This window comes from Doryrhamphus excisus, linkage group LG1 (assembly GCF_037039965.1).
Source record: "Doryrhamphus excisus strain RoL-2023G ecotype Guam linkage group LG1, RoL_Dexc_Guam_v1.1, whole genome shotgun sequence".
Taxonomy (NCBI): Eukaryota; Metazoa; Chordata; class Actinopteri; order Syngnathiformes; family Syngnathidae; genus Doryrhamphus; species Doryrhamphus excisus.
Window position 1 is genome coordinate 17,931,619 of NC_136357.1, and position 17,914 is coordinate 17,949,532.

At 36.4% G+C, this 17,914-nt stretch overlaps 1 protein-coding gene across 1 annotated transcript in view; it reads left to right on the forward strand.

Annotated features, from left to right (window-relative positions):
- The first annotated feature begins 4,489 nt into the window (after window positions 1-4,489).
- pparab (peroxisome proliferator-activated receptor alpha b) overlaps window positions 4,490-17,914 on the forward strand; it is a 35,098-nt gene continuing 21,673 nt past the window's right edge. The window contains exon 1 of the mRNA XM_058074686.2: window positions 4,490-4,688. The gene's annotated coding sequence lies outside the window, so the exon portion shown is untranslated. The remainder of the gene's footprint in view (window positions 4,689-17,914) is intronic.

Sequence of the window (17,914 nt, forward strand, 5' to 3'; positions counted from 1 at the left end):
GTCGCCAGCCAATCACAGGGCACATATAGACAAACAACCATTCACACTCACATTCATACCTATGGACAATTTGGAGTGGCCAATTAACCTAGCATGTTTTTGGAATGTGGGAGGAAACCGGAGTACCCGGAGAAAACCCACGCATGCACGAGGAGAACATGCAAACTCCACACAGAGATGGCCGAGGGTGGGAATTGAACCCTGGTTAAATGTATTTATTCTATGATTTATTTAAATGTATAAGTTAATAAAATAAAATCATTAATCAATTAAATATAGATCATTTTGCCATAGTTCAGTTAACTGAAATGTTGCAGAAACAATGCTTTTTTTAATATTTAACTTTTAAATATTTAAATTGAATAAACTATATGAATGGAATACAAACAAAATGCAACTTTATTATTTTTACGTTTAAAATTTCAATGAGAATATAATACACTCATGCTTGCTGAATACAAATACTCGCATTTTAAAATATATTGAAGTATTTCATTAATTCAATAAAATTGTTGGTTTATTGTGTATTTTAAGTTGATTCAATGTACTTTAAAATCAAATACAGAACAGCACTTGACATTGTTGCAGAAAAACATTTTACATTTTAAAAGATGAAAAGAAATATAAATATTTATGAAAAAATAAATATTAAAAAATCAATGTTTACCATAACATTAATGTGATAATATATAAATAAATTTAAATTTAATCCCACTATTTTTTGCCATTGTTGCAGAAACCAAAACTCAGTTAGATGCATTCTGAAATATTTACATACGTAAAACGAAGTAAACAATGCATATGTACATTTGAACTGAGTGATAGTTGTAATGTGAAATTTGCCTATTTCATCATCATATATGCAAATAAACCTCTTTTTATCAGTACTTGGCATATTCAATGTTCTATTGAAATGAACAATGTAAGTTAAGGTATATTTGCACACTTACTTGAACTATACATTCATTCAAGTCATGGCTCTTTATGATGACGTCATAGGTGTTTAAAAGCTTTAATACAACATTCCATGCATACTGTAATAATGTCCCTCGTTGTGGTAAAGATAAGACACTCGTGTCGCCGATGTACTTTAATCGCTTTATAAACAGCGGACAACTAGTACACTGCTCATTGACACCAGGGCAGCTGTAGGCCACAACGCAGGCTAACACAGCCCCTCTCAACTCCCCACTAGCTACCAGCACCGTCTCTCCTACACTTCCCGCCACACCCGTACTTACTCTCTCACTCGTGACGTCACACAGCCACCTACCAAGCCCCGCCCCTTAAAGGCCCAGCTACACAGTCACAGACAGTACAGTACTTTCAAGGACATTTGACCTGCACGTGCATATGTATTGACTCCGTAACAGGTAATAGTCCCTTTAATTAATATCGTTTTGTTTTTTTTAAATACAACGTAAGGCTGTGGCAGATATAGCTATAGATATAGCGCCATCTAGTGTACGTCTTTTTAGTGTATTCATTTATCACTATCACCATCACTCGTACTAATAGTAGTATTTTCTATGCCATGGAAATGAATTGTAAAAATACGTAATTATTTTGTCACGTGTTGTACTATTTTTCATTAGTTCCATTAATGACTTTTGACTGGAAAAGCCAGTTTCGACAGTATGAAATTGAATAAATTTATAAGAATAATAAGCATCATTATAAAATAACTTGTTATGACTGTGAAGGTATTTTTGTATTCATTTTCACTCCAATTTTTAATCATTTAAATGTTAACCATTATTTTTAATCACCAAAGCTATACTTTTATTATTTCTATTTATTACTATTCTTGCTTCTATTATTATTTTATTTTCTTATTTAAAAAAATCACTTTTTAAAATTTAATTGAATTATATTTTAATTTCATTTTTACTTTGTAGTATTTTCATTAGTATTAATAGTTTGCAGAGCGTAAATATATAATGTACACATAGTTCGAGATTTGTTTTAAATTTAATAAGTTTCATAATAATAATAATAACAATAATAATTTTCAATACTTCGACTTACGCCTTTCCCTTATCAATAATAATGATCATTATGAAAGTAAGACGAAATATGTCATGCGTTTTGATTAAAAACATATTTGTTATTTAATATTTAATGTATTTTAAATATGATTTATAATTATGATTTGAGAGGGTTATTAAAAAATCCTTCCACCTGCCTTGACCCATTGCTACTGCTAAGTAGACACATTATAGTAAATAAAATACTAACCACAAAGCAGCAGCAGAAAACCTCTACTGTACTCATCATCAGCAGTAAAGCTTGTGACCAGCAGGGGGCAACAAAGACCTGTGTTTTAGTGAAGTCATCTTCATACGTGACATGACTAGAAATGTAACACATGGCTGACACAATGTGAGTCTTACTTTAGTTTTGCACTCTTTGCAGCAAGCGGTGAGCCTGCTAGCAAAAACGCACTGGAGTGAGACGTTGCACCTCATCAAAGTTCCAACACGGGGGTGCCCACACCCCAGGGGAACGTCCAAAATACTTTTTATATTCGTCACCTTTGACCTGATTGTTCAAACCAATCCGGTGAAATTGTGGGATGACATGATAAGATTTATTGGCCCGCGGGCCGCCAGTTGGAGGAAAAGTTATGTTGAGTAAAAGCTTCCAAAGGATCTGCCTGTGTTGTCCACCCTGCTGGGGATGGGGTCAGGTGGGGTCACAGTGGTCCCAGGACCCACACTGAGGGGGGGTTGAACCAGGACGTGCCACCAGGCGGAGAGCCAGGCGCTGTTAGAAGAGCCAAAGATGTGGACAGAATGTGATGGAGGGCTGAAATGAGGAAAGAAGAGCGCTGAGGGATGCAAATGAGTTCAAGTGCTGGCTGTCCTGCAATGAAATTCATTTTACAAAAGTAACACTGCAACTCTCATTCAGTAGAAAGTCTGCACATTTTAATTATTTTGTTTTATTTGTCCAATAAATGTTTTTCAAGCATGAAGTGGTCAGTGTTTAAAAAATATATTTAAAAAATATATTTAAAAAATATATTTTTTATATTTATTATTTATGTATTAAATGTATAGATTTTGTCAATTAAAAATATTTGGTCTATTTTTTAAAATAATTTCAAGTGATTTTTTGTGGAATTTGCTTTTAAAATATTAATTAGCGGCTGCATGGTGACTGAGTGGTTAGCAGTTAACATAATAATTAATAATTAAATAATAATATTTAAAAGGTATTAAAAATAATTCAAAAAATATTTTAAAATTAAAATAAAAGATTACTAAAATAGGATATAAAATAATATATGATTGTTACTTAATGACTTGATTGTATTTTCATGAAGTGATTTAATTTTGTGAGAAGCAATTCAATTACATCATAAGATGGTCAATTGTGGAGTTAAAAAATGGAAATATGGTAATTATAATAAATATTGTAAAAAAATTATCAAGATCTATATGAATAATACATATGTATGTTATTACTATTATAAAAATAAATGTATAAATATAAAACAATAACAATAATAACTACAAATAATATTTAAAAATAGAACCCCAATAAATTAAGATCTATATGTATAATACATATGTATATGTTATTACTATTATAAAAATACATGTATAAATATAAAACAATATATAATACATTCATGTACAATATAATAACTACAAATAATATATAACAATAGAATCTCATTAATAAACAATTGATTATATGCTCACTCATTTTGTTGCATTATTGCATATTTAAATGATAAATAAAATGAATTGATATAGGAAGATTTAAAATGTTTTTCAACCTTTAGCAACCCTACAAAATATGGTATTTATAATAGATATTGAAAAAAATAAGATATATATGAATAATACATATATATATTATTACTATTATAAAAATACATGTATGAATATAAAACAATATATAATACATTCACGTACAATATAATAACTACAAATAATATTTAAAAATAGAATCCCATTAATAAACAATTGATTATATGCTCACTCATTTTGTTGCATTATTGCATATTTAAATGATAAATAAAATGAATTGACATAGGAAGATTTGAAATGTTTTTCAACCTTTAGCAACCCTACAAAAAGGTCTTTTAAATATACTTGTATTATTGTGTCATGAAAGACTATTATAATACTAATAATATTGGACAGTTGCTTCAATCTGACCACAGTTATCTGTCATACTTTTATCATTTCTATTATTAAACTTGAATGACGTCATAATATGGTCGGGGTTGGAAAGTATTTTTTGGAGGTGGTCCTTGGTTGACCTCCTGAGGGTCATATTGGGACATCACTGCTTTTGACTTTAATCGGGGATGGAGGGGGGGAGCTCTTTTGGACTCCCTACATCCGTAAAGAGGCGGTCCTTCGGTATTGGAAGCTTCCTATTGGCTGACAGTGTAGGTGTGTCAAGGAAGAAAGGCGGAAAGGAGGCGGGCTCCCTCGGTATGGCTGGTGTCGTCACTTCCGGCGGGCGGGAGCCTCCACGGCCTTGCTTTTGTATGGACGTGCTTGCTGGGTTTGACAGCAGCGAGCAGGCAGCGCTGCTGCGGAACAAAACAAGGACGTGGCCGCCTTCTGGTCCAGTGTGGTTCTCCTCTTTCTCTCCTGATCTCACCGGCCTGTCCTCCACCGGCACCCGGAGACATGCTGGCTCCTGTTCGGGCTCTCTTTAAAAAGGTAAGACGTGTTGTTTGTTTGTTTTTAATAACCCTGCACCCTCCTGCACTTTTCCTTCCTCAATCTTCTGCATTTTTGGACATAATTTCCCAAACACATGGAAACACCTCGCTGCTTTTCCTCCATGCTCGCATTACATATGTACGATATGACCGCTTTTCTGTCTGCAGGCTAATCTGAGTTCAGTTTTGCACGCATGCGCACATCGCGACCAGTCTTCTCGATCGGCAGCATGCCTCCAGTGATGTAAACTGGCCACCGCTAGCCAAAACAAAGGAATTAACTTGCATTGCGATTGCGTAAAGTGGTGTCTGGTGACAGGAAATACAATTTTGCACATGACCAATGTTTAAATATCTCCCATTCGATATCATTTTATCAGTCAGCGATAGCACGGCGATAAAAATCAAATCGAACATGATTAAAACGCATCACGACAAACCACATGACATCGCTCTCTTTTCTTATTCGTTGGCAGAAAGTAAACAGGAAGAAGCTTGGCTGTATGGACGAGTGAGTCGAAGGTCCAAAATCCAGCCTTGATGTTGGGAAGTTAGACAATAAAGTGCGTTTAGTAACGTGTGTGCGTCCAGCTTTGATGTTAATGAGTGTGTCTCCAAGAAACCCCAATGTGTACTTTATCCACTTTTTTTCCCCACACTGTAACTCAACAGAATAGAAGCGATACATCACAAACGACAACGTCACAGTAAGGACTGGGACAGGACGTTAGCAGCAATTACATAGCTATGTGAGCTACATGCTAACTTTTTAACAACAGCGTCATACTCGGTTAGCGTCTTGGTTGAAAAAAAAAACATACATGATGATCAAACTTAGACCTCCTGAATCCGTAGCTGACTGGCAGAAAGCTGGAAGAGCTTTAAATGTGCTTAAGATAGAGCTTAATTTTAAGACATGTAGCAAAGCCCGAAGAAGGAGATTTCTCCCTCCATGATGGCAACTCCAAAAAAAAGTGTTGAGTGTGTCTTTCCTCAAAAGTGATTTTTTCATGAACACATATTGCTGTTTGCATAAAGATCACTTTTGCATTATTCTTAATGAAGCATTGAATTATCTTTTGATGATGGAGGCAAGGAAAAACCACCTCTATGCATGCTACAGTACACCACAGAAATGCTGTTCATTTGCATTCATATTCGGACTCGAGTCACTTTCTGTCCAAGCCTATAGAGAACTATCCGGCATTTGTGAAAGTTCGAACCTGAGACATATAATCAGCATGTGCCTCAAATACTGCACATTTATGTACGTGTGCATGCAAAAAAAGAACACCAGCAAAGCATGAGGCAGTAGTTCTCATCTCCTGTGTGGCGGAACTGGACTTTCAGGTTCCAACGGAATTGTTTCAGCGCCATTTATGTGGCTAAAGAGGCCTATTATCCGTGTACCTAGCAACAAGCACACACCTGTTGTACCAATGAAGGTGCATAGGCGGGAAGATGAAGAACAAGTTCATTTTGTAACTTCATTCACGCTATGGCGTGTGTAAGAAAGTGCAAAGGAAAGCATAGTCCTTGACCAGGTCGTCATTTCATGAGCAATATCAACCGATGTTGCAGTCGGAACCATTTTAGCCATGTCTGCAGGACCGTGTTGTCGAGATGTGAACTTTCATCACAAACACAAAGGCAAAAAGTTCACATTTTACGAGTTGTTGTCATGTAAACGCACCCTTATTGAGCTGTTCGACCTGGAAAGGTCAGTAATACAACTTCAACACAGGATAAGGTGCTCTGCCGTATGTTTTTATAGAATTTTTCTGCTAATACACTCTACAGTTGCAAACTGTATCCTTGCAGGTTTTTATTGCAACTTGTGACCCCTACCAACAAGCTGTGACATTCATCTTGCCACGGATGTCTTCTTCTTTGAGCCTTTGCTTATGTCCAAGTCCTTGTGGGTCTGAATAGGATTGGGGCCCTCCAGCCAGACTTAGAGTAAGCAGCTCTGGAGGAGATTGTCTGTGCTAATGATTGCAGAGGGTCACTCAATGCTCGTCATGCTGTCTCCAATGAAGGCTTTTTTTCCCCTTCCTACCTGAGTCCTTGTTATGACTTTGCGATTAAGATCTACGACTTGGTGCGGTATTCCGCTGCGCTTTTTTCGAGTCTCAGGTTGCTTCCGGATTCTCAGTTAATTGGAATGTAACATTATGTCACTCATTCATGCATGTGTACGCCTTTAACAGCGTGTAGCCTCACAAGCGTCATTTGGTGGAATACTGCCCCTTTTCATCAGTTGACACAGATTCATTGAATAAAATAAAATAGTCAAAATAGATGGCACACAGCTCATCATAAGTTTGTAGAGCCATGAAATATTCCCTCAAATTATTTGCAAAAACATGAAAAAAATACACAAATATAGTAGGTGTAATTGCAAAACAGTCACAATAATCTGTGATATAAATATAATATATTGATAAAATATATATATATATATATATAGACAGTATATATACTATCGTATAGAAAATTGATAATAACCATTTCTATGTACAAAAAAGGAAAATGAATAAAACTATATTAAAAAAATACATAAATTTAATTGCAATATAAAAAAAATATTTTCTATTTTAAAGACACTGTAAATTAGGATGAAATGAATTATAAACACACAATAAAATAACTATTGTTATTATGATTATTATTATTGTTTAAAATCTCCTTAAAAGTAATGCCACTACTACATCTACTACTAATAATAATAATACTACACACATTTATGTAACACTTCTGGGTACTAAACACACTAAATAATGTAATAAAGGCATATCTTAATTTTAATATATACAGCAGTGGGGAAAAAGTGTTGGTCTCCTTCCTGGTTTCCCATTTTTTGCATGTTTGTCTTTGCACTTAATGTTTCAGATCATCAAACAATTTCAAATATTTGTCAGTGACATCACAACTGACCACAAAATGCAGTTTTTAAATGAAAAAAAAGTGTGAAAAATCGATTGCCCCTTAAACCTAATAACTAGTTGAACCAATATTAACAGCAACAATTGCAATCAAGCGTTTGTGATCACATAAAGGGGACCTATTCTGCTTTTTCCATTTTCCTGACCTATACATGTAGTTACAAAGTTTCCGATAATGAGGTTTGCGCTTTTGGAAGTGAGCCCTGAAAGAAGTTTGGAATGGCCCTGAACGCTTGGTTTCGGTGGGCGGTCTAACACTGGCAGTTTGTGATGTCACAGATTGCCGGGCTTCCTTCTTTGGGCGTGTGCTGTAGGCCAGATACACTCTCTGCGCTCCCCCAAGCTCTGCTTCTCTGTTTACGGCGTTAGCAATGTCTCCCAGGAAGTGTTTCTTTGGGTGTGAGGTAAAGCTACATTTGTTTACAATTCCTAATGAGGAAAACATCAGGCACAAGTGGTTGGAGTTCCATGGTTCCATATTTTGGAAAAGACATTTCTGCATTGGAGTTCATGGCACAATCGTCAAGGAAGTAACTTTTCACCTAACCTACTCAACATAACAGCTTAAAATACCATAGATGGCGATTGTGAAAGGTGTATGCATCTTAGCGCAGCGTTTTTATCCTCAGACGTCAGTGGTTACTTTTACGCGGTCCAGCGGATACACGTCACTGTGTTTAGCCACATTTTCTGTTTTTTTTACTTTTTTTTTTTACTTTTATTTTTTTTTACTTTTTAACGTGTTTTCCTTCTCTTTCATTGACTTGTCGCTTTCTCTCGCCTCTTCAATCTCCCACGCGTCTTCAAACGTCCACTTCCTTCTTTGTCCTTTGCATGGGCGACGTACGCACATTGGTGACACAAGCGATTGAAATCATTGACTATTTTTTGTAATCGAGGTACTCGAATTATTCGAATAATCGTCACAGCCGTAATATCGAGCCAAAATGTCTAAACAGCTATGCCACAAATGAAACTACTCAAAGTATGGTTGTTTTACATGAAAATAACAATTTATTTACAAATATAACACCATGAACGATTTAATGTGTTCACATTTGGAACTGCTTTACTTGATTTGAACATGCATCAGGTTACAATGGAATACATCACACACATCAACTCACAGGTCCACATGTCCAAGAGGAGTAGGAAGAAGCAAAGCTTAGTAAATCCTACTTTCCTGACACTCCAATAAATGTCTATATTCTTTACGTCAGGGGTCTCAAACTCTATTTACCTGGGGGCCACTGGAGCTAGGGTCTGGGCAAGGCTGGGCCGCATCAGGTTTTCCAAAAAAAAAAAAAATGCATTTATTAAAAACAGAAAAATCTACAAACTTTTTCAGTGCTTTGATTCCAATTTTCTACAATAAAAGCTCTGATAAAACATTGCACTGTTCTCAAATATCTTTTTAATTTTCTGCACAAAATAAGATGAAAAATAAATAAACAAATCAAGAATAAAGAAAATCAATCAGTAATAAATAAATATAATAATAATAATAAAACGGCAAATAATAAAAACTTAAGAAACCACATATAGTTGGTGGGTAGACAAATTATTTTTTTCAGATTAAAATGAACAAAGCATTATTAGAGCCCTGTAGACATGACAAAACACGACTATAGTCACATTTATACTCTTTTTATTTACAACATATTGCGCAACTGCAGGGTCTTGAGGGTTCCTTTAAACTTAAATAGCCAAAAACTTACCACTTCCACACGGATAGGGAGGATAACTATTAACAGTTATTTAACCTTTAACATGAACATTAATCAAACGTAATAATTTTTTCTGGGTACATGATACCATACAGCATCCATATCAAATTTGCGCGGGCCGCACTAACATTAAACTTTCATATCAAGGCGGGGGCCTCAAAATTGGCACGCGGGCCGCGTGTTTGAGACCCGCACTTTACGTGTTTAGGCCCCCACAGAGGCCTTTGACCCCCATGTACGTACAAAGCAGGGCAAAGCTTGCTGTGGATGAGAATTGCTATTTGGGCGAGTCACATGTAAGACAAAGCCACAAATCAGCCGTACTGCTTTAGAGGGAAGCCTCGTGATGGTCGATGATGTGATGATGTGATCTGAACGCACGACTGCGTGATACCTACCACTGAACGTGGGGACACCAACGGGAAGGAACATTTGGTTCTAGGCGATTGTAGCCAGTTCAGCAAATGACATAAGTCGGTGTCATTGCGTCCCATCACTGGCCGGTCCGCAGGCTTGCGCACCTCGTCGCAAACATGTCGGCTTGTCTTTTTGGCAGGCAAAACAGAGAGACGCGGGACTCCGATGTCACGCTGGAAAATGTAATAAGAGACACACAGCTGTCATAGCAAATAGAAATGTTCTCTGCTGGTCTCTTTGCTGTGAATGGACAGTGCTAGTCATTTATGCTAATTAGCCATTGGAGAATGTGCAGTATGAGCCGTGTTCGAACCTTGGCACGGTGCATCAGTGGACGGAGCAGCTGGTGGAAGTGTTAGAGAGCTGCTACAAGAACATTCTCCTTGTCTTTGGCACTCTGGCTTTGATGTGTACTTTGTGGCGGGCGGCGGTCACACGCAGTCTTGGGGTCTCTGGAGGACGTGAACAGTGCAAGGTTTATTGCGTCCATGCATTACTCCTTGAAGAACAGTCATAATAATAACTGTTTATTAGGTTTTCATAGTCAAGATAAGGAAGCCCATGTCCTGACAAAGTAACAAACTTGATGGAGAAAGTACCCTGGTATCTTCCTGTTTATGTTTGTCACTGTAGCGCTTATTGAAATCTACGCCGTCACATTTCACCCTTAGATGCATGAGTGGGTCAAAAATGACCCGGTGAGGTTGTTTTCTTGAAATATCTTCATAATGAAAATTTGTCATCATTTCATATTCCAGGTATTCCTGAAAAACACGTTTTTGCTATCATACCATTCACATTTTTAACTTACCTTTTATACATTTTAAGAAATTTTAGTTTTTGTGTTACTACCCCAACCTTCCATAAGTGGGTCAAAAATGACCCGGTCAGGTTGTTTTCTTGAAATATCTTTGTAACAAAATTTTTTTATCATTTCATATTCTAGGTATTCCTCAAAAAACATGTTTTTGCGATCATACCATTCACATTTTTAACTTACCTTTTATACATTTTAAGAAATTGTAGTTTTTGTGTTACTACCCCAACCTTCCATAAGTGGGTCAAAAATGACCCGGTCAGGTTGTTTTCTTGAAATATCTTCGTAATGTAATTTTTTTATAATTTCATATTCCAGGTATTCTTTAAAAAAACATGTTTTTAATATTGTGCCATTTTTAAGGAACATTTTTAACTTACCTTTTATACATTTTAAGAAATTGTAGTTTTTGTGTTACTACCCCAACCTTCCATAAGTGGGTCAAAAATGACCCGCATGCATTTTCTATGGAATCCAATAGGAACCTTTGATTCTTATCAACTTTGGCTGTCAGGCATAAATGAACTGTAGACCACACAGACTATATCAGAAGTGTCACCCCTCAGGAAGATTATTTTATACATCAAGTGCTAATACAACAAGTATTATCTTCATATAATATTGTGTATGTGTCTTTCATGACTGTTAGTATTACCAAAAATGAGCCTACTTTATAACTAGCTGACACTAGCTGGCTAACATTACTATATGTATTGTTGGCCATTACTCTTTTGTTTCCTCATGCATGCCTTGGCTGCTAGATACACAGCTGAAATGGTCCTACAGATGCTGGATGATGGAGAGGCAGTAACGGGGTTGGACTCTGAGTCAGAAATGTCTGATGACCCAGACTTTTGTCCAGGAAGGGCAAGCCAAGTATGGCCTAAAGATCTTCTGGGTGTGTGATGCACGCATCCCCTATGCAACACACAATGGATCCTCACATTTTCGATTGTTGTATGGTATTGTATTGTTGTTCTTTTTTAAAGATGTAAAAAAGTGAACAATTCTAACATGAAAACATTCTTGTGTGGTCCTAAATATAATACTAAATATCATCAATATTTTTTACCCACTTATGGAAGAGTGTAGAGTCCAGTCACTCATGCATCTAAGGGTTAATGCAAAAGCACGGGTCAGTGTAGGCAAGCCAAACTCGACCAGCTGACATAACTGGCATTCGCAGCCAAGATAAGTAACCCCGGTTAGCGTCACTGTCAATTAAAAAAATAATACAATAAATTGTCAGCTTCAAATGTGGAATTGTATTCATATAATTTCAAAAATTTAAACTGAAACTCCACTCTGAACCCTCGACTTTACTTCCTGTTATTATGTGTACTATATTAGGTGATCAGTGTGAAGTGACTGTAATGTTATTTGAAGTTTAGAGTGCTATAATAATGTTAAAAAGTAGAATTAAAAGGTTGTAAACCAGTTTTCTATGCTATGGGATTGCTTTGGTGGTCCTGAACCACAGTTTATTTGTGGGCGCAACGTCACTTTGAACGTCCTTTTCTTAACCCCCCTAGCACGTGCTGTGCGTATTACGTGGAGTTCTCTGATTGGTTTATCGATGTCAGCGTAGTATTCAGTACCCGTGTTAGCAGGAAATGGTCTAGGTCAGTGTTTTTCAACCTTTTTTGAGCCACGGCACGTTTTTTACATTGGAAAAATCTTGTGGCACACCACTAACCAAAAATGTTCCAAAATGTCACCACGACCTCACACGTGCATCAATAAGTCTATGGGAGGAACAAGGTAGGTGTTGCCACACGGACCAATATTACATTGCTCTGCCAGTCTTTACACCACAGACACTCCACAGTAGCCACGTTTTTACATCACCACTTTTTCTCTTTCCGAATGACCTTTCGGGAAACAATGGTATCCATGGAAAGGAATATTCCAATCTCTTGTCTACATGCGCCGTGAAAATCAAACAGAATAGTCAATAGGGCATGCCCAGTAAAACGTAAACATCAACATCACGTGATACCGGCTTCCCCGAGTTTTTTTTTCATTTGTTGGAATAACTCCGTATTCCATATCCGTCGGTTTTTCGTCTGTCCAGTCTTGAAATTTAGTTTGAATCAAAAACAAACTTTGCTTAGTCCAGTGCCGATTGCTGGCCTCCATTTTTAAAAGTGAAGAACGTCTGGATCTGCGTGTTACGTCATATCTGAGCATGCGCTGAAAGAACGCACCCGGGATCAATTTAAACAGGAAAAGATCAAATTCAATCTTGCTAATATTTTATAATTAAACCCAGGACATGTTTTATATAGATATATATTTTCTTTTTTAATAAAACTGCACATGTGAATGGCGTATAGAAGGATTTAGATTCTGTTTCACAGATGGCGCTAATGCATACGAAAGCTGCTTGCCAACCGCCAATAAACAACAGAAGAAGAAAAACACCACGAAGAAGAAGGCACCCTGACAACTTTCCGTTTGAGCGGGTACAAGATACCTCAATCGGATTGGTTAAAGGAATATTCCATCCCTGTTCAATTCTTTCCGTTTGAGCAAATAAACCAAATGCAATTGGAATATTTGGGTCCATGTATACTATTGACATAATGGCTATTGACATAATATTTGCAAATGATGATTAATTAATGTTAATTATAAAAAGTGATATTGGATAATTCCTCACGGCACACCTGACGGTTTCTCAAGGTACACTAGTGTGCCGCGGCACAGTGGTTGAAAATCACTGGTCTACACTCAATCAAGAGGAGTGCTTATCCAAGTAGAACAACAACAATTTGACAGATTTTGCAACACACATAATGTGCGCCGCATTAAAAGGCACATTGTCGATTTTGGAGAAAATTAAAGAAAATATGGTACATGTTTTCATGGGTAAAAATCACATATAATATCTAATATCTATATCTATTTGCCAAATTTTTTTCCTGTAAACAGGCCCTTTTCAGGGGGTATAATTACCATGTGACCCGGATAGAGGAGCGCATACAAATCCAGGCAACGCTCCAAGGTTGCAGCAATTTGTACACAATTTTACAGATTTAGCGTTTGGGTGAACTCCAGACTGACCAAGAGATCCATAACGCACGTCTTGGCGTGATGATGGTTTTGGAAATAAAAGGAAGAGTCGTTTGGCACCGGATGATCCGTGTTGATCCGTGTTGCTCAAGGTCAGTGTCAGCAATGACGGACCTTTTTGGCATCTGGCAACAGCGAGGGACAGTTAGTACAATGCCGGTTGCGTAACGTGCTAAGCTAAACCCAGTCTGGACTGTGGGTCAGTCTTACCTAGAGACTGTGTCATCTCTATTTGAACACCCCTCCCCACCCCCCCGACGCCCACTAGCTTGTTGCTGACCCATCGAGTTCTATTTAAAGCAGATCAATGTGTGGCATCATGGAACTATTTTTACCATCTTGCTGCTTCTATATTAATCGTATTTCTGGCTTATTACAGTCATTTTGTCTGTCATGTTAAAGCCTTGTTAATTGTCATTTCACCAGCAAATTGAGAATAATGTACTGTATATTGTCATGCTAGCATACTTGTACTACAGATATCCTCATTAGTAAATATAATGTTGCTGTGTCCCACCCTATTTTCTTTATTTTGTATTTTTGGCCATGTTTTTTTTTAACCCATCTAGCTCAAATTTTACATACATGTACTTGTCAGTCCCCTAAAGGTGCGTACCAAATTTTGTGGAGATTTGACAAAACGCTAATGTTACAGTGGCCATTTTGTACGGCGTTTGTGAGAAATTTGAAGTCAATCCGACCTGCGGTGGTCAAACTTTGGGGTTTAAAAACATCGCCTCCATGTGGTGTATTTGTCTGACAAATAATAGTACAGGCAACACAATAAGGGTGCATGTTTTTTGTGATTTAGCTTACACAAATACATACAAATACACAGGGTGTTCAAATTTTTTGTCATTTTGGTAGATGGCGGCCATGTTTGGAACTATTCATTCATTCATTTTCTACCGCTTTTCCTCACGAGTATGGAGGACCAAAACTGCCAAAATAATAAATAAATAAAAGTGGAAATAAAAAAAAAAGAAAAAATTAAATACAAAAAATAAATATAAATAGAAATAAAAACAAAAATAAAAAAATTGTAATTTTTGAATCTTGTTTTTATTTTTGTATTTATTTTTGCTTTTATTTATTTATTTATTTATTTATTTATATATTTTTTTATTTTTGTTTTTATTTCCATTTATATTTATTTTTTGTATTTAATTTTTTGATTTTTTTTTTCATTTGTGTTTTTATTTTCACTTTTTATTTATTATTTTGGCAGTTTTGGTCCTCAGAAATGAAGAAGGAAAAACTATTCAAATGAGGGGGCGGTCCTAAGTGTGTCTTGGGTTGAACTGTTCGCCTATTGGTTGATCTACATGTGAGTGCGAAAATCGACTAGGTATGCCTGAAAACAGCCACAGCAAGAGGAAGTCACCACACCACTCTCGTCCGATTCGTCTGAAGTTGAAGCTTGTGAAAGCAGAAAGTAAAGAAAGAGTCAACACACCTGAACTGGAATTAAGCGTAACACAAAAAAAAGCGTAACACATCAGCTGTTTCATACTTGCCACGTTCCAAATCATCCAAACGATTGGCAGCGTCCCTGAGAAGCTCGGACACCGACTTCCTGGTGGACCCCGCCATTATTGTCCCGGTAAATGTATACTTTTCTCCCTGTATACTTCCTCTTGCTGTGGCCGTTTGCAGGCATACCTAGTCGATTTTTGCACTCACATGTCGATCAACCAATAGGCGAACAGTTCAACCCAAGACACACTTAGGACCGCCCCTTCATTTGAATAGTTTTTCCTTCTTCATTTCTGAGGACCAAAACTGCCAAAATAATAAATAAATAAAAGTGAAAATAAAAACAAAAATGAAAAAAAATCAAAAAATTAAATACAAAAAATATATAAATGGAAATAAAAACAAAAATAAAAAATATACAAATAAATAAATAAAAGCAAAAATAAATAGAAAAATAAAAAACAAGATTCAAAAATTAAATTTTTTCATTTTTGTTTTTATTTCCTCTTTTATTTATTTATTTATTTATTTATTATTTTGGCAGTTTTGGTCCTCCATACACGAGGGTCGCGGGGGTTGCTGGAGCCTATCCCAGCTGTCTTCGGGCGTGAGGCGGGGTACACCCTGGACTGGTGGCCAGCCAATCACAGGGCACATATAGACAAACAACCATTCACACTCACATTCATACCTATGGACAATTTGGAGTCATCAATTAACCTAGCATGTTTTTGGAATGTGGGAGGAAACCGGAGTACCCGGAGAAAACCCACGCATGCACGGGGAGAACATGCAAACTCCACACAGAGATGGCTGAGGGTGGAATTGAACCCTGGTCTCCTAGCTGTGAGGTTTGCGCGCTAACCACTGGTCCACCGTGCCGCATGTTTGGAACTAATTTTGCTAGCAAAATGTGCTTATCAATTCCCTAAAGGTGAACCAAATTTCATGGTTATTCGACAAAACACTAGAGCAGAGGTCTCACACTCAATTTACTTGGGGCCACTGGAGCTCAGGTCTGGGTGAGACTGGGCCACATCAGGTTTTCCAAAAAAAAAAAACGCATTTATTAAAAACAAAAACATTTTTAAAAACTTTGCTTTGGTTCCAATTTTCTACAATAACAGCTCTGATAAAACATTCCACTGTTCTTAAATATCTTACTTTTTATTTTTCTACACAAAATAAGATGAAAAATAAATAAACAAATCAAGAATAAAAAAAATCAATCAATCAGTAATAAATAAATAAATATAATAATAATAAAACGGCAAATAATAAAAACTTAAGAAACCACATATAGTTGGTGGGTATGATGGGTATTTATATACTTCCAGTCAAAAGTATTCAGACACTTGACGATGTTATTGTATGAGAATGTGTCTCCAAACTTTTACTGTTAGCGTAACACATAGGACATACATAATAAATGAGAATGAAGTCACAAGTACATTTTAAAACCATGAAGTATAGAAAGTAAACTTGAATATACTTTAGAGGAGTCTGTGTAATGCTTGTAAAGCAGTCTGGCTTTACATCAGGGGTCTCAAACTCAATTTACTTGGGGGCCACTGGAGCTAGGGTCTGGGTGAGACTGGGCCATTTATTAAAAAATATACAAACTTTTTCGGTGCTTTGGTTCCAATTTTCTACAATAAAAGCTCTGATAAAACATTCCACTGTTGTCAAATATCTTAATTTTTATTTTTCTGCACAAAATAAGATGAAAAATAAATAAACAAATCAATAATAAAGAAAATCAATCAATCAGTAATAAATAAATATAATAATAATAATAAAACAGCAAATAATATAAACTTAAGAAACCACATATAGTTGGTGGGTAGACAAATAATTTTTTCAGATGAAAATGATCAAAGCATTATTAGAGCCCTGTAGACATGACAAAACACGACTATAGTCACATTTATACTCTTTTTATTTACAACATATTGCGCAACTGCAGGGTCTTGAGACACATGCTAATTCGCAAACTAGAGAGCTAGCAACCTAAATGGTAGCCTTCAAGTTATTTCCTTTAAACTTAAATAGCCAAAAACTTACCACTTCCACACGGATAGGGAGGATAACTATTAACAGTTATTTAACCTTTAACATGAACATTAATCAAACATAATATTTTTTTCTGGGTACATGATACCATACAGCATCCATATCAAACTTGCGCGGGCCGCACTAACATTAAACTTTCATATCAAGGCGGGGGCCTCAAACTAGTGTCCCGCGGGTTGCGTGTTTGAGACCCCTGCACTAGAGTTATAAGAGCAGTATTGAAAGTTTCATTGGTATAATTGGTGTTTAAAAACAGTGCCACCATGTGGTGCATTTCTCATAAAGATGCAGGACTGCATGTTTTGACAAATCTATATTGTGGTTCAGGAGTGGAAGTTTACACACACAAATACAGTACATACAAATAAATGGTGTGTTTTGCTTGATGGCAGCCATATTTTCTAACCAATCTTGCTCAAAATTTACATACATGTAAAATTTTTACCATTTTTTATTCTGCAAAAACCCTAAAGTTACTGTGGGAGTTTGGTCACGCATGTAATGACATTTACGTTTATGGTTTAAAAACAGCGCCCCCATGTGGTGCATTTATGAGAATAAAATAATAGCACAGCCAGAACAGTAAGGGTGCATGTTTAGACAAATAGTCCCCCTTTTGTGTGCAGCCGTTCTGCATCGAAACGAAATTCGGTCCCACTAAGTGTCACATGACTGTACGCTTTTCAAACTTAGT